This window comes from Monodelphis domestica, chromosome 2, assembly GCF_027887165.1.
Source record: "Monodelphis domestica isolate mMonDom1 chromosome 2, mMonDom1.pri, whole genome shotgun sequence".
In the NCBI taxonomy this organism is placed as follows: domain Eukaryota; kingdom Metazoa; phylum Chordata; class Mammalia; order Didelphimorphia; family Didelphidae; genus Monodelphis; species Monodelphis domestica.
In genome coordinates this window covers 9298346-9320030 of record NC_077228.1, presented here as the reverse complement: position 1 = coordinate 9320030, position 21685 = coordinate 9298346, and the positions used below count along the sequence as shown (strand labels likewise).

Here is a 21685-nt window from a genome sequence, read left to right as displayed (position 1 = left end):
TCAACTGTAAATTGGGGGATAATAAAAGCACCCACCTCCCAGGGTGGTTATGAGGATCAGCTATGAAATCATGTTTGTAAAATTGCTTCATAGCACAGTACCTGGCACATAGTAAGGGCTTTCTAAATGTTTGTTACCTGAATGAACTGAGATCAGGTTACAATCTCTTTCCATAATCTTTTGTTTCATCTTACATGCAACTGGACAAAGGTGTCCAAGACCAGGTAACTTCTGAGGCCCCTTCCCTTCCGGACATTCTAATGATGATGGTCCAAGCAGGAGGGGAGGGCAGGAAACAAGGGTCAAAGAAACGAAGGGTCAAGTCCAAGAAGAGGAGCAAGCCAACATGCTGGGCCCATGGGTGGGCTGGGTCCAGTACCCAAGGGGGGGGAGAGCCAGCAGGAGGGGAAACAAGGGCAGCGACAGTAAAGGTGAGCTCTTCCCCTGAATACTGCCGGGTATGCAGACCGTTGGGCTGAAAATAGCAAAGCCTACGAGGGAATCCTGGGCCAGAGACCCGAGCATCATCCTGGATCTGCCTAACTAAGATGTCAGTGACTGAACTGGACACGGACCTCCCTCTAAACTAGGCATTAGCCCAGTGTCCGCAGTCGGCTCTGAGGGCGGCCGGCATGGCCTCCCACCTTACCTGCAGGGTCTTCAGTCCAGGTTCCACCCCCCAGACCAGGCCCCCATGCCCCTAGTCGTTGGCTTCTGTCTTCCTCCACCCAAATTTTATATGGTTTAGTATTTATTGTTTTCTGTGCATGTTTTCCCCCAGTAGACAGAGAGCTCCTTGTAAAGCAAAGCAAGGCCTGTTTCTTTTTCATCTTTCCACTCCAGGAGTTCTGACGCAGACTGTTGGTGGTGTGACCCTGGGCAAGTCCCTTCACTGCTAAGCCAAATTCAAATGGAAACGGATCCCAGGGGGCTGCATGTGGGCTTAGAAAAGCCCAAACGAATGTTGTCTTATTTTATTGTGGCTTCACCTTTCCCAATGAAATTTCCAGCCTCTGTCCCTAGCCTCAGTGGCCACGACACCGAATAGAAACTTCATTGTCAATGCTAGCGGGAAACCATTATTTAAAAGGAATTTTACGGTTAATCCTTAAGCAAACGGATCACTTGATGTCGGCAGATTTTCTATATTTCTCTATTTGCTTTTCTTTGTATCCCCAGAGCTGGGCCTGGTGTCTGTCAAGCACCTACCTCAAGGAATTGTTGCAGATTGTCAATTAGGGTTCATTAAAGCACCTACTTTGTGCCAGACACTGCTAAGTGCTGGGGACCCAAAGAAAGGCAAAGGCTGCCCTCGAGGAACTTGCATTCTAAGGGGGAAACAGCAAGGAAACAAATGGGGGCGGGGTTCAGGAGATACAGAGCCTTGCCTGGAGATGGGAGGTCCTGGGTTCAAATCTGACCTTAGACACCTTCTGGCTGTGTGACCCTGTGCAAGTCACTTAACCCCAACTGTCTAGCCCATATTCCTCTTCTGCTTGGAACCAATACACAGCAGTGATTCTAAGCCAGAAGGGAAGTTTTTTTTTTTTCATGTATACAAACAGGCATCTCCAGGATAGGTAGAAAGTAATGAAAAGAAAGTGATTTTATAAATGGAGGCTATTATTACTATTATTCTCTGGGCTGTTCAATAAGGCACATAGAAAGAGAAGATGAAATGAAGAGAGAAGGCACTTGAATGAAGAGGAATTAAGAAAGGCCTCATTTGGAAAGTGCTGTTTTATTTTCTTTTTTAAAGTCCCTTTACTTTAAAAACACTAAGATTGAAGAGCAAAGGGGGTTAAGTGACTTGCCCAGAGTCATACTGCTAGGAAGTATATACATCAGATTTGAACCCAGATCCTGGCACTCTATCCATTGTGCCAATGGCTGGCCCAGTGGAGGCTTGAAGGAAAGCAGGAAGCAGAGAGGGAGGGAGAGAGAGAGAGAGTAAAGAGACAGAGACAGAGACAGAGAGACAGAGGGAGAGAGAGACAGAGACAGAGAGACAGAGAGACAGAGAGACAGAGAGAGGCAGAGAGACAGAGACAGAGACAGAGAGACAGAGAGAGAGGCAGAGAGACAGAGAGACAGACAGAGAGAGAGAGACAGAGACAGAGACAGGGAGGGAGGTAGGGAGAGAGAGAGAGAATAAAGAGACAGCGACAGAGACAGAGAGAAAGAGACAGAGAGAGAGACAGAGAGACAGAGAGAGAGAGAGAGGCAGAGAGACAGAGACAGAGAGACAGAGAGAGAGGCAGAGAGACAGAGAGAGAGAGAGAGACAGAGACAGAGACAGAAAGAGAGACAGAGAGACAGAGAGAGAGAGGCAGAGAGACAGAGAGAGGCAGAGAGACAGAGAGAGAGAGGCAGAGAGACAGAGAGACAGACAGAGAGAGAGAATGGGAAACTTGTAGCCAAAGGCTGTGGAATGGGTGGGTGAGGGATACTGTTTCTACTTTCAGACATGACTGATGGATTATGTATTTTTCTCTTTCTTTATTACAAGGGGTAGCTTAGCGGGCAGGGGGAGGTGCCTGTTTGGGAACTAAAGTGACAAAACCCCCCAACATATTGTCAAACCAAATCAATAAAAATAGGACTAAAATATGGCAGCTAAATGATTCAGTGTGTGTAGAGTGATGGGACTAGACGGGAAGACCCGAGTTCAAATTTGACCTCAGATGCTTAGTAGCTTTTACCTCCATTTTCTCTTCTGTAAAATGGAGATAATGATAGCACCCACCTCCTGGGGTTATGAGGATCGAGCGAGATAAATGAATCCTTTTTTGTATCTCCCCCCCCCCCCCCATTGAATACAGAAACTATTTCTACGTTCGTTTTCTGACTCGGAGTGATCCAAAGTCCCCGCCTCCCTCCTGCCCAGGGCAGCAGGCACTCTAAGTCATACGTGTGCCATCATGCAACACGGATTTCCATATCTGTCATGTTGTGAAAGAAGACACGCATCACACATTCAAGAAACACTCAAAGGAGAAAGTGGAGAATGGGCTGCCAAATCTGCATTCAGAGCCATCAGGCCCTTCCCTGGCAGGGCAGCGGAGAGCCTTTATCGTCCCAAGATTGAGGGAATAACTATCAAGCGCTCTGGCACACAGTAGGTGCTCTGGGATTACTAGCGATTGTCACTGGATGTTCAATCCAACAAATGAGCTCCCCTTCGGCACCGAGTTTGTTCCCCTCCTGATCTCGAGCAGTCGCTTCTCTCAGAAAGCCACCGTCCTGCTCAAGACAACTCTCTCCTGGGTTCTGATTTCTCTCATTTCTTTTGAGAAATAAAAACGGGTTCGAATCCGGCGGGCACCAGTGACGTTCCCGACCCATGAAGAAGGGAAAGAATCCATCACAGAGAAACAGGGCTCCCGACAGGTTTTCCTTCTTCCCTAAAAACCCAGCCCTGCGCTGGCTGTTCGGGCATCACAGACTAACTGGGAAGCTCAGAAGCAGTAAGAGCCGAGAGCATCTTCTCTCTGTGGAAGGGTCTGGGACACTATGGCAGGCACGAGGCCTTGGGTTCGGGTTCTGCCTCTCCCTCCACTCTCTGGGCCCCATGGGAAGAGTGAGAGGCTGGGCTATGTCTAAGGAAGGTCTGGGCCACTGCTGACTCGTAGGAGTCTAAGCTAATTAAATTCCTGCTTGGGTCCCCGAGAGGCCCTCTGAATAGCGTTGGGCACTCAGGAATCATTCATACGTCCCCAAAGCCACGACTTCCTTTCTCATGCTGGGATTAATTAGGATGACACGAGTCCCCCAGCAGTTTCAAAATGGCTCCCTTAAACAACGCTCTTGACATTTCTGGAAATAATGCAAAGGAAAGGTCAGTGGCTATGAAAGCGACTGCAGTCTGGATCAATTTGGGCCTCAGTTTCTCCATCTGTAATCTGAGATTACAGATGGGAGTCTCTTCTACAGTCTTTGATTCCAATAAATGGACTGATTTCATTAACTAAGTCAGGCCATTGGAAACTGCATTGAAGATCACAGATTGAAGGCTTCAAGGGACCCTCGAGACCGTCAGGCCCTCCTTTGGACAGATGAGGAAACAGAGGCACAGAGCGGTCTCGTCGATTGAAGGCTGGAAGGGGCCCGAGACCAGGAGGCATCATCCCCTCCTTTGGACAGATCAGGAAACTGAGGTTCCAGGAGGCTATAGGATCCTGGATTTAGAGCTAGAAGTAACCTCAGCAGCCATCAAGTCCACCCCCTTCATTTTAACAGATAGGGAAACTAAGGAGAGAGAGGGGAAATGACTTCCCTAGGGTCACACGACCAGTTAGCGTGTGAGGCAGGCCTTGAACCCAGGTCTTCCTGACTCTAGTGCCCTCCAGCATACATCGGAAAAAACCCTGAAGAATCATGATCTGCCTGTGGTCTGATAACTAGTAACCATCAGAGACAGGATTAGAACCCGGTTCTGGTGTTCTCGCCTCTGAAGCAGCACCTGGCCTCTTCCAAGTGCCGCCGCGATGCCAGAGCCCTCTGAGGCAGGGGTAGGCGCGGGGTGGCTTGGCCTGCTTCCTTCCCTGCGCCCCAAGGCCCGCGCTCATGAGCGCCCCCACTCCGGGGGGAATCTCATGGGGAATTCCCTGCTACACGGGGCAGCGAACGCTCTGAAATGGTCCTCCCTCTTCTCCGGCTGAGAGGCAGCTCCAAACTGGACAAACCCTACCCAGCAGGAGGCCTTCAAGCCTCTCTGGGCCCCGGAGATGCCAGCAGGCACACGTGGAAGGCCGGCGTGGGCTAAAGCAAACGTGAAGGCGGAGGCCTGCCTTCAAACGGGGAAGGAAAAGGCTCTCAAATGCCCCATCAGGCCGGCGAGTGGCAAAGCCTCAGCGCCCTGCTCTGACCTGAAGCACGGATCAAGCACCGGCTCCATTCCAGGACTGTGCGGGCCCAGGGGACACGGGCTGCCTAATGGAGTCCTGCGTCTCCCCTATTATCTCGGGGAGCAGCAGCCAGAGAAGCTCGGGCGGAACACAGAAGCTCTTCCCTCTCTGGCTTTGCAGATCTTTACCAAAAACATGCAGCCGCCACCGGCCACGTCTAGCTCATCTCCATCTACCTCTGGCGTGGCCTTGGCCATCCCCCTCGGGCTGGAATGTGCTGAGCCCCCCCTCCCCCCACGGGCCACCAGCTCAAATTCTCCCTTCTCGGGAGGGCTCAGCTGGCTCGCCTGCTCTCCCCAGACCAGCTCTCCTCCTTCCCCTGCCGGAGGCCGTCCGTTGGCTCCCACAGGGCAGGGGTGCCATTCTGGTGCCGGCCACACAGCCGCAGATGAAGAGGTGCTTCTCAGACCCACGTACTCAGCCAGGAGAGGAGAGGAGGGCAGGCACCAGGCAGCCATTTCCTACCGCACCCTCCCAAAGGCCCCTTCCCTGATCCCCAGGTCTTCCCCCCCTTAGGACCTGCCCTCGGCCCCCCTTTCGGCCCCTTTATCCTGGTCCATTCTCAGTCCTGGACAAAAACCAGATTCATTCATTCATTCATTCATTCATTCATTCAGATATGAATGAGAATCAAAATGGCATCCCAGCAAAATGGATGAATAAGAATAGAAACAAGGACCCAGCACACCAGGGTTTGCAAAGGGCTGGGGGGGCTCCTCTCAAGGTTTCCCCATTTTACAGATGGGGAAACTAAGGCTGAGGGTGACTCGCCCAAGGTCACCTTGTCCACAGAGGCCCTTGTGAAGAAACACAAGCCCACACGTCACCACTGGGCAACATCAGACTTATTCGGGAGCCTCCAAGTAGTGGGGGGAAGACCAGGGTTCAAATCTAGCCCAAGGGCAAGTCAGCCTCATTGGCTGTGGTCATCCCCAGGGGTGGAATTCTCTTCTTCCTCCCTAACTTCTCCCAAGTCAGTCAGTCAATGAACACTGATTAGGCTCCTCTTCTGCCCAGGCTCAGGGGGTTCCACAGAGACAGAAGAGAGTCCCTGCCCTGGAGCTCCAGAGGGGAGGAAAGGCTGGATGGAGGGCTGGGGAAGGCTTCCTGGAGGAGGCTTCAGGGGGAGCCTGGCGGGGTGGGAGGGGCCCTGCCTGCCTGCCAGGGGATTCAGGCTCTGCTCTGCAGCAGCGGCAGCTGAATGTGAGGTGGCAGGAGGAGACCTTCCTTGGGGAAATCAGCCTGGATGCGAGTGGGGAGGGCCCACCGCATGGGCGGGCTGTGACAATAGTCCAGGCATGATTTAATGAGGGCCTGCATCAGAGGGGTGGCAGTATCCGAGGAGAAAAGAGCAGAATGGAGACATGGTGCAAAGGTGAAATCAACAGATTGGCTGTGGAGGGGGAGACAGGCAGGAGGGGGGCGGGGAGCCCCAGACCCAGAGGAAGAGAAGCCCCGCCCTCAGGCCACCCTCTCCACAAAGCCCACCCCATTCTGGCCAATTTGTCCAGTCACAAGGGGCGGGGCTCCCCAAGAACCAGGATCTTCTCTGCGGCCCTGCGCACACAGTAGGTGCTTCATCCCTGGTGGGGGACTGATGTCACGTGCCCAAGGTCACCCCAATGTACGCAGCCCCAGCCGGGTCCAGCTTTCTTTATTGCTCTGCTTCTGGCTGGGAAGCCCCATTTGTGAATGTCCGCACACAGCAGCCCTCCTGGGGGCTGGGGGGGGGGCTGGCTGGGACTGTCGTCTGAATTCAGCTGCTTTTTGTCCGTTTTGAATGACGGATGGATGGGTTTCCAGAGAGCAGTGCAGTGGGCGCAGGCACACCACACACACACACACACACACACACACACACACACACACACACACACACACACACGCGCGCACACACACGCCAGGCCTTCCTACCTGGCTCCATGAATGAGCTCCTTCCCTGAGATCGTGATTAAACACTTGCAAGGAGAGGACACGAGTATTTTGAAGAGGGTGCTGGTGGAGGTTAATGCACTTTTCCCACCCAGAGCCAAGAAAGTACTCTTTCAAATAGGAGTGAAGGGGGGAGCAGAGACACCGGGGAGATCTGGCCTTCTGGCAACCTCCAAAAAGATTCATTATAGACAATATAGTCAGTCTGGGCCAGAGCTGCGCCAGGAAATGTAAACAGCCTGTCCCCAAAGGCAGGAGGTGGGGAGAAGGGAGTAAATGATGGGAAGGAAGCGAATCCTGAAAAGTTTATCCAACTCCACACGTCTGACTGTCCAACAAATTCCAAGTGTCTTTCCCACGGCCAGGCCGCCATGTAACAGACCAGGGAATGTGGAAGGGGAAAAGACGCCCCCACCCCATCCCCGCCCCCACCCCCTTTCTGGCTTTTCCTTATCTCGATTCCCTCCAGGGCAAGAATGAGAGGAGCTGAGCCCCTTTGGGAAGAGGAGCAGCCCAGCCCGGCCACTGTCAGAGGAGCTCTTCGTAAAAAGGGCAGGGCAGGGCCGGCTCGTCAGTTTCACCTCGCAGCTGGGGAAATGTCTAAAGTTACACCCGGGAAAATCACAAGTGAAAGCAACACTTCCCCTTCCTCCTCGGGAGAATTTTATGAATGATCTCAGGAAGCTTCCCAGGCAGGCAGCCGCGGCAAGGCTCAGCGTAAGGCAGGAGGGCCGGGCAGAGCCAGCTGGGGGAAATGTGCCCCGGAGAAATTGAAAGCTTCCTGGCCCTCCATCGCCCACTGGGCCCCGCACCTCTGGCCAGGCTTCGGATTGGAAAGGGAAGCACAGCAGCCTCCCTTTCATCAAGTCAGGCATGGGCTTTCTCCACGCCACCGCCTCCAGATGGTCGGAGAGAACACGCGTGGCCTCCTCTCCTTCCCTCCCCCCCACCCCCGCCTCCGCTCGGATCCTGCGGTGCGTGGGAAGTCCTGGGTTCCGGTGTCCGTGGCTGGCCCTTACCACCACCACCCACTTCCCCAGGCCTGGCTTTTCCCACGCCAGCCCGAGCTCTGTCCCCGGATGCTCCACCTGGGTGCCCGCTATGCCCGGGTACACTCCTTCCCAGCTGGGGGGGGGGGGGGGCTGCGGGAGAGGGGGGGCGCGAAAGCGAGAGGGGCGTGGCACTCCCCAGAGGCGCTCTACGCCAATCTCGCTTCTCCGCAAAGTGGTCCTCCCGCGACCCCCGAGGAGAAGGCAGCGCCCTCCTGGCGCTGAATCCCACTCCCAGAGGCCGGGCCAGGGCTTGGGGGGCATCCTCGTGGAGGACGTGCCCAGGGCAGGCAGGAATAAGGCAGCGTTTCTCCTTCTCCTCCCCATCCCCCAAACCAGGCACACCCGGCTAGGGTGGGAGGGCTCCCCCAGGCCTAGGCGCCCCCTCCCCCAGGCTCGAAGCCCCGGCCAAGCGCCCCTTCCTCAGCTCCCGCGCCCGGGGCGCAAGCACGCCCTCTCCTGGCCTCGGTCTGGGGGCGCCCTGTGCGCGAGGCCAGTCTCCGCCCTCCCGGCCACTCATGCCTGCCTGCCTGCCTGCCTTCCTTCCTTCCTTCCTTCCTTCTTTCCCTCCCTCCTTCCATCTCCCCTCCGCCCCAGGATTCGGCGGCGCCGCCGCCCCCCAAAATCTCTGCCCTGTGCCGCGCCCTGCGCTCCGCCGGCCGCGAGGGTGTCCACCACGTACCCCGGGCCAGGGCGGCCTCGCTCACCTCTCGCCGCAGCAGCTGCCGAGGGACTCTGTGTCTCTGGGCGACCAGAGACTGCTCCGACCTCTCCTCCTGCTCCTCCGGGTCCCCGGCTCCGCCTAGCTCTGGGGGAGGCGGGGCGCACGGACAGACGGGCGGAGCAGTGGCGGCGGCGGCGCCGGGCTTAGCAGCAGCTTGGCCCAGGCTCACTTGCCCCCAAGGCTCCCTCCCTCCCTCCTCCTCCTCTCCCTCCCCCGCTCGGCTGCAGAGCCCGTGCCCAGTGCGCGCCCTGGCACCCGGAGCTGGCCCAGCGAGAAGTCTGCACCACTTCGGGCTGGGCACAAGTGGTCGAGGGGGGCGGGGAGCCCTGCGGGCCCCCAAGGAAGGCTCTTCCCGGCTTTTGGGGGGGGGCAGCTCCTGATCCACCCCGGTGTGGACTGACCTTTCTCTGGGGCTGCCTCCAGATGTTTGGCCCGACCTAGGGCGCGGAAGATCCGCTCGGGGCCCTGCTGGGGCTGGGCGCTGAGCCAAGCAGTGGATTCTGTAATACTCGGGGGTCCTGGGGGGCCTTCCTGGAAAGTGGGGCCCCCACATAGTAGGGATGCAGGATCTGACCCGCTGGGTTTGCTTTGGCCAACGTTTGGGCAGAACCAGGGAGGCAGCAGTGCCCAGAGGGAACCCCAAACATCTGTCTGGGATCCAATACAAACTCCCCCCTTGAGCCCCTCACTCCAGCCCATCTGGCCCAGGGTCACCCCACTAGGACGCGTCTGAGGCCACATTTGAACCCAGAATCTGCCCTCTCTGAGCCTGGCTCTCCCTCCCCTGAGCTTTGTCCAGCCCGGCTTTCCGGCTATTTTCATTCCTGCCTTCTTGCCATTCCTCCATCTCCCTTCTGGGATCTTTGTACCTCTTGCCACCTCCATCTGCCTCCTGGAACCCTCCAGCACTCCCAGCTGCTCCTGCGGTGCTCCCCTCCATTTATTCTGGCCTCAGACACTTCCTAGCTCTGTGACCCTGGCCAAGTCACTTTCATCCTGCTTGCCTCAGTTTCCTCATCTGTCAAATGGCAAACCGCTCCAGTATCTTTGCCCAGAAAACCCCCACAGGGGTCACACAGGAGTGACTGAACCGCCACCCTGTGCTTTTCCACACAGATGCTGCTGCTCCTGTAGGCTAGAAGGGGCAGAGGGCAGATGCTGGGGGTTCTATACCCCATCTTTGGCCCAGAGCCCCTTTGAATGCTGTGGACTCCTGGAACTGGGACCCCCTGCCTTTTCTTGGCTGGTGTTTCAGGGGCCTGAGAGGAGAGAAGGGACAGCTGGGAGCTCCTGGGGGGGATGAGCCAGAGAGGCGTCCTTTCCCTAAGGGGATCTCCAGAAAAGGGCCCTGATTGCCCCAAAGAAGCAGAGATGTGCCCTGGAAGGCTTCCGAGTCAGTCACCTGTCCTGTGTCCCACAGAGTGGCACGGTGGGCCGAGTGCGACTCCAGGCACCAGCTGGGGAGCATGCCATGGACCTCTCTCGCCCTGCTCGCCTCTTCTTTGCTCCTGCCATATTCCTGGGGACACTTTAATGGGAAGAATTCAGAAGGAAGAGAAAGGGGGTGGCCAGAGCCTCCTCCCTACGGAACAAGCAAGCATCTTGGAGAGCTTTTTTTTTCCCTCCTCACCTTCCATCTTAGAACTTAAACTATGCATTGATTCTAAGGCAGAAATGTGGTAAGGACTAGGCAGTGGGAGGGAGTGACTTGCCCAGGGTCATTCTGCCAGGAAGTGTCTGAGACCAGATTTGAATCCAGGACCTCCCATCTCCAGGCCTGGCTCTCCATCCACTGATATCTGACATCTTTGATAATTGTCCCCCCCCCACAATCTTAAAGATGGGAATCATCAGTGGGGAAAGAGGCAGCCAAGCAAAGCGAGCCTCATTTTTTATTATTTCTTATCCCCATTGGGAATAGGAAAGAGCAGACCAGTTTAGAGAGACTCCCTTCAAGGCTCTTCCTGTAAAAGCAAACACTGGCTCTAGAGTCAGTCAGCAAACACTTACTAGGCTCTTCCACTGTTCTAGGCACAAAGATGGAACAAAAAGGACACCGTCTGTACCCTGGCGGGGCTGACGTCCTTGTGGAGGGAGAGGAGAGGTGGTGGTGGGGGGAAGGGATGCTCGGGGAGGACGGGGCCTTGAGTGGGAGATGAGCGAGTCAGAAAGAGCCAAGAGAGGAACGGAGAGGGGCAGGCATGGACCCCCCCCCCCCAAACGGAAGCCCTGGGAGGAGGAAAGTGGTCCAGAATGCAGAAGGCGCAGGCTGAGGAGGTCCCAAGGACCAGGGAACACATGCTGAGGCCCCGAGTTTGAAGTCAAGTCTGGAGGGGGTGCATTTGGCCGGTCTGGGCCTCTCCCCCAAATGGGGCCTTGGGGGGGCCTCAGCAGTGAAGGAAAGCCTGCCGCCTGCCACCGAGTCTGGCTGAGCCATCCCACGAGTGATCTGCCAGCAGCAAGGATGTCCGTCTGTCAGTGAACATCTGTCAGGCCTTGCCATGAGCCAGGCACTGTGCTAAGCAGGAGGGTACAAAAAGGGCAAAAAACCTGATCTTGGCCCTCATGCGGCTCATTCCTTCTAGAAGGGGCTGATGGTGCCCCGGGGGGGCTATCTATGAGGAGAGGACTTACGGGGCACAGAGCCGCCCCGAGTCACCGGCCTCACTCTTTTCCAGAGCCTGGAGCCCAACGACAAGGTGAAAGACGGGGTGCTTTTCCCCATGTTCCAGTGGGAAGGAGCGAGTAGGGCCCGAGGGCCCACACCGCCCGCTTTACCAGGACAGGCGGACTACGGAACCCCTCCGTGACGGAAGAGGGGGTGGGAGGAGCCTTGGCTGCCAAGGCTGGACACGGACCCTCTGGCAATGGCCACTCCCTTCTGGCCATGGTGGCACGTGGGAGGCTTGGATCCCCAAACACTGAAATGATGCTCCTTGAGCTGCTGGGCTTTGGGGCTCCCTGTGAGTCCTGGCGGAGGCCCTGGACTGTCCGCAGTCGAAGTCCCAGCCAGTATCCATGCTGATGTTTTGAAGCAATGTATAGTTGACCGTCAGGGCAGCGAGGGAGTGCCGTGGACAGTGCCAGCAAGACCCAAGACACCTACTAGCTCTGTGACCCTGGATTGCCTTAGTTTCCTCATCTGTAAAATGATCTGGAAAAGGAAACAGCCGACTACTCCAATACCTTTGCCAAGAAAACCCCAAACTGGGTCCCAAAGAGGCAAACAGGACTAAAAATGGACTGAACACAGAGCTGATGGTGGTGGTGCAGCAATAAGGGCAGGAGAAAGATCCTCCAGAGCACCCCGGGGCCCCTTGCAAGGTTGGAAGAACACTTGGTGGAGCTCAAAGGATTCAGGGCACAAGAGTGTCCCCACCGGTCGAGGAAGCGCACACAAGCAGGGGAGGGGCTGTGCTGTGTAAATTCTCACTGCCCTGGAAGCCCTGGACGGGGGCAGAAAACATGGGGCTGAGGATTAGGGCGCTGCTCAAGAGCCTCCCAAGGGGTCTCCCAGAGGGTCAAGGATACCCCGCTGCTTTCTCAGGTCTTTGCCTCGAAAGTCTCTCTTCTCCGTCTCACAACTGCTGCGGTTGGCCCAACACGCCAGACCTTAGACACAGGGACTCTGCCCCAATTCCCCATCGGAACGGAGTTGCTTGTCTCCTCTCCCCCAATCTCTGCCTAAAAGGGCCCCAGAGAGCCGAGTTCCAGTCCCCCAGGAGTGGATGGTGGGATGGTGGCTGGCTGGCGTTCCTCCTCCTCAGCAGCTCACGTTCTCAAGCTTCATCCTTCTCGACCTCTTGGAAGCCACTCATCCCCTAGCCACCTTGGAGCTCCTGAAGCTCTCCACCATCTCTTTTGCCGGATCTTTGTCTCCGTCCTGCGGCTCCCCGACAAGACTCTTTGGAGAGCCCTTCTTCTTCCTCAGGGAGCATCTCTCACCAGGTCTATCCACGCAGCCCTCACCTCTCTCGGGGCCTTCAGGCTGCCTCTCTGGAAATGGATGTCTCATAGACGTCTTATTCAGCACATCCCAGACCCGTCTCTCTTCGGACCTTCCTTCTCCATATTCTACTCTGCTGCCCAGGCCTGTCAAGAGGCAACATCTCTCCCACGTGTCCCCCTCTCTCCTCTGACACGGCCACTGCAGGGGAAGGCTCTCATCAACTCGTGCCTAGACTACCACAAGAATATCCTGGATAAAGTGGATACAGTGGATAAAGCGCCAGTTCTAGAGATGAGAGGACCTGGGTTCAAATCTAGCTTCAGACATTTCCTAGCTGTGTGACCCTGGGCAAGTCATTTAACCTCAGTGCCTAGCCCTTGCCATGCCTCTGTCTTCAAATTGATACTAAGCCGGAAGGTAAAAGGGGTATCAAAAATGAGAACAATCACAATTTACTGGCTGGTTTCTCCCCATACCAGTGCATCCTCCATTCAGTCACTGCAGTGATTTTCCTAAAATGTAGGTCGGACCACAGCACTGTGAATATGTTCTAGTGGCTCCCTTTTGCCTCCACGATCAAATACAAAATCCTGTGCTGAGCATTCGAAGCCTTCCTTCACTCAGTCCCTTCCTTCTCCCTTTCCAGCTTTCTTGCACCTCTCCTTCCCAGCGTCCTCTGGGATCTTCAGACAAGACGCTCCTCTCCACTCTAGACGTCTTCTCTGGCTCTCCCTCCTCTGCGCCTCATGGCTCCTCGGCATCTCTTCAGGTTTTCCCCACCTTTCATCCTGGCCCTCCGGTGGTTGATCATTCCCAATCTGGTCTGCCACTAGCTTGTTTGGCCATGGCTGTTTGTGTGCTCTTTCCCGTCAGACTGTGAGCTCTTGGGGGGGGGCAGGCTGGCTTTTACCTTTCTTGGCTCCCCAAAGGTAGCTGTTGATCACAGACAGAATGACGTGACTTTTTCTTATTCCTTTTGCTTCTCTGATTCTGAGGGACCCCATACCGTTCCTCAACTCTATGAGGCCAGGCTTTGGCAGTCCACGTCCACGTCCACGTCCACGTCCATGTCCACATCCACTCAGTATAGCAAGGCAGGGAAAGGGATGTCTTTCCTTTTTTCCAGGGATGGATGGCCCGAATCTCAAGGGTCTCATCCCCAGTGTGTATCTAAACTAACAAGAGGCGCACAAAAGGAAGAGCTGGGAGATGGGGGAGCCAGGCTTCCAAGAACATAGAGTCTGGCATTTCCTTGAAGTGCCCTATGCTGTTAGGTGGAGCACCTGAGCTCTGGCTGAGATGCCTGACTATGGGATGGCCACTAAGTGGCCCTCGTCCATGAGGATGGGCAAGTGCTCTGCCAACAGTGCCCTCTGGTGGCTCCATTTCCATATTCTGATGATGATAAGAGCCACATGGGCATTGATGATAACAATTTCCTGAAGAAGCCTCATTGATACAAATGGACTACCATAACCAGAAGACCAAAAGACGCCTGAAAACCACCTCCATCACCAAACGCTTCCCTGCCAAAAGGAGAAATCTAGCAACCACGGATAACAGCCATTTAGGATAGAAGCTTGTTTGAAAAATCCTATGGAGAAAGGTGCTAGAAGAGAAGAACCACATTGGAGGGGGAAAATCAGTTTGTTTATTTATTTATTATGCCCCTCCTTTCCCTCCCCATACCATCACCCACCAAAATATATCACCGATGTCTTTCAGGTTCCTACTCCTCCGTCCATTCTCTGGAGGGGAAAGTTCGCAAGCCATCCTTCAAGTATTAAATCTGAAGCCGGGTAAAATGTGCTCTTGGTTCCACTTATTTCACTCTTCTTTCTCTCATGCAGTTCTTTCCAAGTTTTTGAAAAAAATTAATTTGCTGTAAGTCGGTTCTTTAAAGAACACGTGGTGATAGAATCAGTTGAACCAAATCATCCGGAGATCATTTAACGACTAAACATGAAGGACAACAAATTGATGAAAAATGGAAAAGATCTGGCAAGACTTTTCAGGCAAACTCTCCTCATTTTCAAGGACTGTGCATCCTGGGTGTTTGGATTGTAATGGCACAGTCTGCGATGTGGCTCTTGAGAAAATGGAAATGGTAAAGAAAGTTAAGACGGGGAACAGAGCGGACTAGACTGAGATTTATATGGAGGACACCCATGCTGGAGACGACGCAAATTTAAGGATACTAAGGGTTCAATTCCTAGGATAAGAGGGGAGGATGGCAAAGGCATGGTGGATATCACAGAAATTATTACAAAAAAAAAAGATGACTGAAAGAGCACCAATAACTATCAACCCATATGCCTACTTCCCTGAATGTGTGTATATGTACACATACATATATATGTGTATAAGTGGAGACCTTGAACCTTTGGACTTCATCCCCCAGAAGTCCCTTAGTATTTCCCCAAATTCCTTTTAATCTCTCTACCACGTTGCGCAATCACGTTTGTATAGGTTCTGTAGCTCCTCCCTCTTTCTCTTTTTCTTTCGCAAGCCGGCCAAATTAGCACCTTTTTTAGCTAGTTTTTTTTTAACTTTCATTATTATGAATAAATCTTATAAATATAATACATGAGTTATTGTATATTAATTTAAAAACTCACATATGTTTGTACATATATATGTAATTTTGCTGTCACAGTCCCTCTACATATCAGAGGCATCCTTGAGAAAGTTATACAAAGGGAAGAACCAGAGTTTCCCAAATGAAATTTTACACTAGACCACATTGGTACGGTCATACCTACAATGGAAAGCCGTTGAGAATACAAGATTCCACCATGCTTGGTGCTGGACATTAAAAAAGAGATTGGCTTAGTAGCCCTTTAAGGGCTTATACGTCTATCATGAGTGTGTTACAATGGTGTGGAATTCCACACAATACGTAGCAACAGAAAGAGTTTGAACAAATTCCCTGCCATTCACTGTGGATATGATCTTGGGCAAGTCACCAACTCTCTGGGCTTCAGATTCCTCCTCTACGAAATCAGGAATTCAGTCTTGAATGATCTCTAAAGCCCCTTCTAGCTCCACGTCTGATCCTATGTCAACTTGTTCCAAAATCATGCCACTGATTGCCTGGGGGACTGGGTCCTCGATTGCTTCATCTGTAAATGATGGAACTGGACTCGATGATCTCTAATGTGAGAGTTCTTGATCTTTTCTGCATCATAGACCCCTTCTGGAGTCTGGCAAAGCCTACGGACCCCTTTTCAGGATGTTTTTAAATGCATAAAATCCATACGGTTACAGAGGAAATGAGTTACACTGAAATAATTGAGAAAAAGAGTTTTAAAAAGATTATGGAGAGCAGGTTAGGGATTCCTGCTCTGGGGTCCATTCCAGCTCGGAATCTGTTATCCTCTCACCCTACGAATGGGAACGCCTCAAACGAGGATACACATGCTCTGCTTGGCAAGTGTGTTTGCCCCTATCATTCCCGAGGTCCCATGAAAAATCCATCTCAAGGAGAGAATCCTTAGAGATGAGGAAACTCCAGACACTCCTTATGTTTGAGATTCTACCAGAACTGCAGAGCTGTGTGAATAAGATCTAGAACCCCTCACTAAGTTAAGCCTAACAATCCACACAGGCAAATGAAACGGACAAAGAATGGGCATTGTTGAAAGAATGATATGTAGTCGGATGGAGAGCCCATAGAATTCATCCACTTCGAGTGTCCTAGTATACTTGGCCTGCATTATGTGCACACCTGTTTATGTTCTAGTGGATGGACTCCTGTTCCCTCCCCTCTTCATTGACGGTAAATAGAGAAGGAGGTGAACCGGAGGAAGAGAACACACTAGATTGCCTTTGGGTCATGGCATAGGCCTTACAATAACCCCAGCTTTCCCCTAAAACAAGCTTTCCCTTAAAAGAAAGGCTCATCGACTTAAGACCAGTATTTTCCCAGTGTTGGGTGTCTGTGAATCATTTCCACTGAACAGAAGTTGAGAATCCCCCAAAGAACAGTAGAGCTAGACAAGTTCATGTAAGAGGGGATGCTCTAAATGACCAGAGTCAAAGTGGTGTCAAAGGTATTATCAGAAATGGGGGTAGGGAATAATATTGTGCATGTGGATAGATAGACACAGAGCTGGATTGGGATAGGAATATGGCTAGAGGTAGAGATAGATACAAATAGAAGCTAGATAACAGAGACATAGACATAAACATAGATATAGACATATGTATATAAAGATATCGGCATAGGGATTGGCAAAGCTATATTAGGTAGTGCAAGCTTTGGACTAACTCTCCCAACTTGTGCTCAGACAGGTCAGCTCCCCCAAGAGCAGCAGCTCCCGCTTCTTCCCTTAGGGTTCTGGGGGTTACATTGAGGGGTTGCGGTTTCCAAGGAGATGGCTCTTGAGCCCCCATCTGAAGAGTCGTCCTCCCAACATAAATTAATCAATGAGCTTTTCCAAAGGGATATCTACTAAGAAGATATAACAAGAACCAAAGCACAACAACATCCTCCAAACACAGGGCGTATGCTCCCCTCCACATACTTGCAGAGTCCCTGAGGACTGTGATCTTGAACTTTAAGTGGCTGCTATAAAACAGTTCCCTCTCCCACAGCTCTGGCAGGATAGACTTCCTGGCCCCGAGTTTTTATCTTCATTGCAGATTCCTCATCAAGTTCACTGAGTATGGCAGAATCAATGAATGACTTACTCTTACTGGCTCTTTTCTAGATTGGGTTAAGCAAATTCCTTCTCAGAACTGCTGGGTAATCTCCTTGCTAAAGTTGGAGAGGCAGGTAGGCCGAGTCCAGAAGTCCTAAGTTCAAATCTAGTCTTAGCCACTTATCAGTTTGGGCAAATCACTTGATCCTGTTTGCATAGTACTGGACTCTGGGCCAATGGTTGCCAGCAGGACCTCATATAGCTCTTGTGGATCTTTTGGCCTCGCTGATCATCTGGCTCCTCCCCTGAATAAATCCTTCAGTCTCAATACTCTCTAGGAAATCCTAATCTCAGGATATTCATTCATCCAAAATCAGGAAAGAAATATAACAAGTATAGAAACATCATGTGTTCAGGGACACCTGGTTGCCAGGCGTGAGAGACACCTCTCTCCAACTGGAAGGCTCACAATTATTGCCCACAGTTCTTCCTCTTCACCAGAAAGCTGCCAGGGAAGCATGTGTAGTCAGATGGATAGCCCATGGAATTCATCCACTTGGACTTTGGTCCAAATCCTACCTCTGACTTTTCCAACCTGTGCAACCGAGGCTGAATAATTTGACTTCTGAGTTTCCTCCTTTATATAATACAATTTCATGGTCTCTGAAGAAACTCCCAGTTCTGGGTGTGGAAACCAAGGCTCAGAGACCCAAAGGGAATTACCCTAAAGCACACAGCTAATTACAGAGCTGAGCTTGGGACCCAGGTCGTTTCATTGGCAATGTCTTTATTAAACTGTGGTTCTCTAGGTTGGGTAATGTTGGGGAAGTCTTACTCTGCTTTGGGGGCCCTCTCTTTCCTTATCAGTAAAATGAAGAGGATGGATGAGACAGATTTTAAGGTCTCTCCTAGATCTCTTGTTCTGTGATTCCTGAAAAGATTACGGGATCTGAGGCAGAAAGACCTGAATTCATATGCTGCTTCAGGCACTTAGGATCTGTGTGATTCTAGACCAGTCACAACACTTCTGTGTCTCAGATTTCTCCTACATAAAATGGGGATATGGGCTAGCTAGGTGCTGGAGTGGATAGTGCACTAGGCCTGGAGTCAGGAAAACTCATTTTCCTGAGTTCAAATCTGGCCTCAGACACTAATTAGCTGTGTGACCCTGGGCAAGTCATTTAACCTTGTTTGCCTCAGTGTCTTCATCTATAAAATAAGCTGGAAAAGGAAATGGTAAAGCCCTCTAGTATCTCTGCCAAGAAAACCTCAATTGAAAGCTCATGAGGAGTTGGACCTAAATTAAAGGAATGAAGAGTTTTAAAAAATGGGGCTAATAAGAACATCTGCCTCACTGTGTTGTGAAGGTCAAATGAGTTAATACATGAAAAGTGCTTTGTAAACCTTAAAGTACTATTTAAAGGTTTACTACTACTACTACTACTACTACTACTACTACTACTACTACTACTACTACTACTACTACTACTGTTCCTCCTCACCCTCCCAGGGAGCTAAGGAGAGGTACATGCATAATAGCCTGCTATCAATATTGACGTACAGAGACTACAAATCCCAGCATGCACAGGAACCCCAATTCTGTACTTTTTTTAGCCTTTATCTTTCTAAGCCTCCAGCACAGGGCACTCAGTCATCAGTTGCTTATTTTGTCATCTCAATGGCTCCCTGTTCCCTCTGCAATAATATGTATATTTCTCAGAATATTATTTAAATCCCCCCACAGTCTGGCTCCCATCTACCTTCCCAGCCTTATTTCCCATCATTCTCATATATAAATTCTATCTTCTGGCCCAAATGTTATTCTCTTTATTCACCCAGTCATCTTTTCCTTCTGTGCCTGGGTACAGACCATCCTCCAGACTTAAAACTGATTTCCTTTTCCTATCAGGGGCTCCTTATTTTGCTTTCAGGTTCAGATCATGAAGTCTTCTCCGGGACGCCTTCCCTGACTTAAATTTTCCTAATTTCTGGAGGGTCAGAGTGAAGATTATTTTTGTTTATTCATTTGTTTATTTTTTAATGTCTGTATACTCAGCCAGGTGTCTGGTACATCTCCCTCCAATTCCTCTAAAAATTCTGAACCTGTGATTTCATTGGTGTAGCTAACTCCTTGAGCACAGATATACAGGTTTTCAGCAGCTTATCCTCCTTGTGTGTTGTCTGGGACACAGAGATTAAATGACTTTTTCCACAGTTGCACAGCCAGAATGTCTCATTCAGGACTTGGACTCAGGTGTTCCTGATTCTGAGACTACGATACACTGTACCATCCTATCTATTATTATCACCATCACAATCATTCACAATTCCAGACTGCTTTGTTCCCCCAATACTTTTTTAAACCTTTGCCTTCTGTCTTAGTAACAACTGTGGGACAGAAGTACAAGGGCCAGGCAGATGGAGTAAAGTGACTTGACCAGAGTCACAGAACTAGGAAGTATCTGAGGTCAAATTTGAACTCAGGTCATCCTGACTCCAGACTTGGTGCTTGACCCACTGTGCCCCCTAGTTGCCCTTCCAAAGCACTTTCCTTACAGCTCTGTAAGGTAGGTAGTGTGTGTATTATTATCTTCATTTTACAGATGAGGAGGCTGAAGCCTGGAAAGGAGAAACTGCTTGTTAGGGCTCACCATAGCTAAGGGGTGACCATGCTTTTATTCATGCTCAGGCTTTCTGACGTCAAATCCCGTGCTTTCCCTCCCAAGTTAGGCTGCCGTTCCCTTCCTTTTTCCTTTCATTCTTTTTCTTCTCCCAAATACTCATTGTTGCCAATGACCCTAAGAACAGAAACAAGTCCCTGGTCACCAGCCTATGGATAAAACTGGTCCCACTACAGCTAAGCAGCAGAGCAGTTCTCAAAATAAACTTTCCAGGGGGTTGGGATGAGGAAAATGAGCAAGAATCTCTTTCTGGCAATCCTCATGAGATCTATGAGATTAATGAGTTTGAGGCCCCTGTGAGCTGATATTTTAAAAAATTATAGCTGAACCTTCCTCCTTTACTTGCACAGTGCGGGACTGACTGTCGGTTCCTGCCTGTAAGGTAAGGCTTGGTTATACTGTCAGCTTTGCTGAATTTTTTTCTTGTTTTGTTTTGCATTTTTTCCTTTTAATACTTTGTTATGAGGGATGGTTCTCTGGGAAGGAGATGGGAAATGAAAGTGATGTGAAGGCAAAAGTTACACATAACATTTTAAAATAAAAATAAATTCAGATTTAGAATCCTGCTACGGTAAACCAGTATACCCCAGCAGCAGCCCAGGTACAAAATGATAACTGGGCTCTTCTTAGTGTTTTAAAGTTTGCAAACCCCTCTTCCACTCATTTGAGCTTTGTAACAATCTTCCCTAGGAGGGAGGTAATTTTGGTGCTATTAGTTCCATTTCATTGATGAGGAAACTGAGACTGAGAGGCTAAGTGATTTGTTGGTCCTTCCATACCATGCTGTCTTCCACCATAATATCTTAAATGCCAGTCATTGTTATTATTTGTAGGGTGACAGATTTAAAACTAGAAGGGATCTTAGAGGTCATATCTAACTTTTTCCTTTTCTTTCAGATGAAGAAAGTGAGGTTATAAAATTTAGGTGGCAGCTAGGTAGTACCATAGTAGACAGAGTATTGGGCCAGGTTGAGTCAGGAAGACCTGAATTCAAATTCTACCTAGACACTTTCTGGCTGTATGACTCTGGAGAAGTCATTTTCTCAGCTAGGCATGGCTCATTTGTAAAATGTTTGCAAAATAAGGCTAATAGTATTAACTACCTTATAGGGTTTTAATAGCAACTAAGAAAACCTGTATAAAGTGCTTTGCTCTGCTGCTTAGCTGCAGTGGGACCAGTTTTATCCATAGGCTGTTGACCAGGGACTTGTTACTGTTCTTAGGGTCATTGGCAACAATGAGTATTTGGGAGAAGAAAAAGAATGAAAGGAAAAAGGAAGGGAACGGCAGCCTACCTTGGGAGGGAAAGCATGAGATTTGACTCATTACTATTAATTTACAATCAATATTGCTGTGTGACTTCCCCACGGTCATACAACAAATACATGTCTGAAATAGGATTTGAACTCACGTCTTCCTAACTTCAGATCCAACACCATATCCATTATGAAATATCCAAGTAATAAAGGGGGTGGAAGGTGAGAGGGAGGATTATTAGAAATCAAAGGGAAATCTGTAAGTGAGCCTGCCAAGTTTTAAAAAATGAATAAACAAATGTTTAAGCTACGGTTCATAACCTGAATTCCACAGATCCCTAAGGGGGTCTGTGCACATATTTCAAGGGGTATTTGGGTTTACTATATATGTATATATATATGTAACTCTCAGTATAAATGGTTTCCTTTGTAATTCTCCATGTTTTATTATATGCATTTCAACACACGAGTCTAAGAAGGGTTCTATTACCCAAGTGCCTAAGGGCCCCCAGACCCCCCAAAACTTAGACTCCTAAGGATGTGG

At 50.7% G+C, this 21685-nt stretch overlaps 1 protein-coding gene across 3 annotated transcripts in view; it reads right to left on the bottom strand.

Moving 5' to 3' along the window:
• GNG12 (G protein subunit gamma 12) overlaps nucleotides 1–21685 on the bottom strand; it is a 313983-nt gene that overhangs the window by 96197 nt on the left and 196101 nt on the right. Inside the window, exon 1 of one of the 3 annotated variants that reach the window (XM_007480417.2) lies at nucleotides 8596–8736. The exons of 1 other annotated variant lie outside the window; for it this stretch is intronic. The gene's annotated coding sequence lies outside the window, so the exon portion shown is untranslated. Of the gene's footprint in view, nucleotides 1–8570; nucleotides 8737–21685 lie in introns of those variants that run through there. One more of the 3 variants, XM_056814963.1, reaches the window with a different exon arrangement.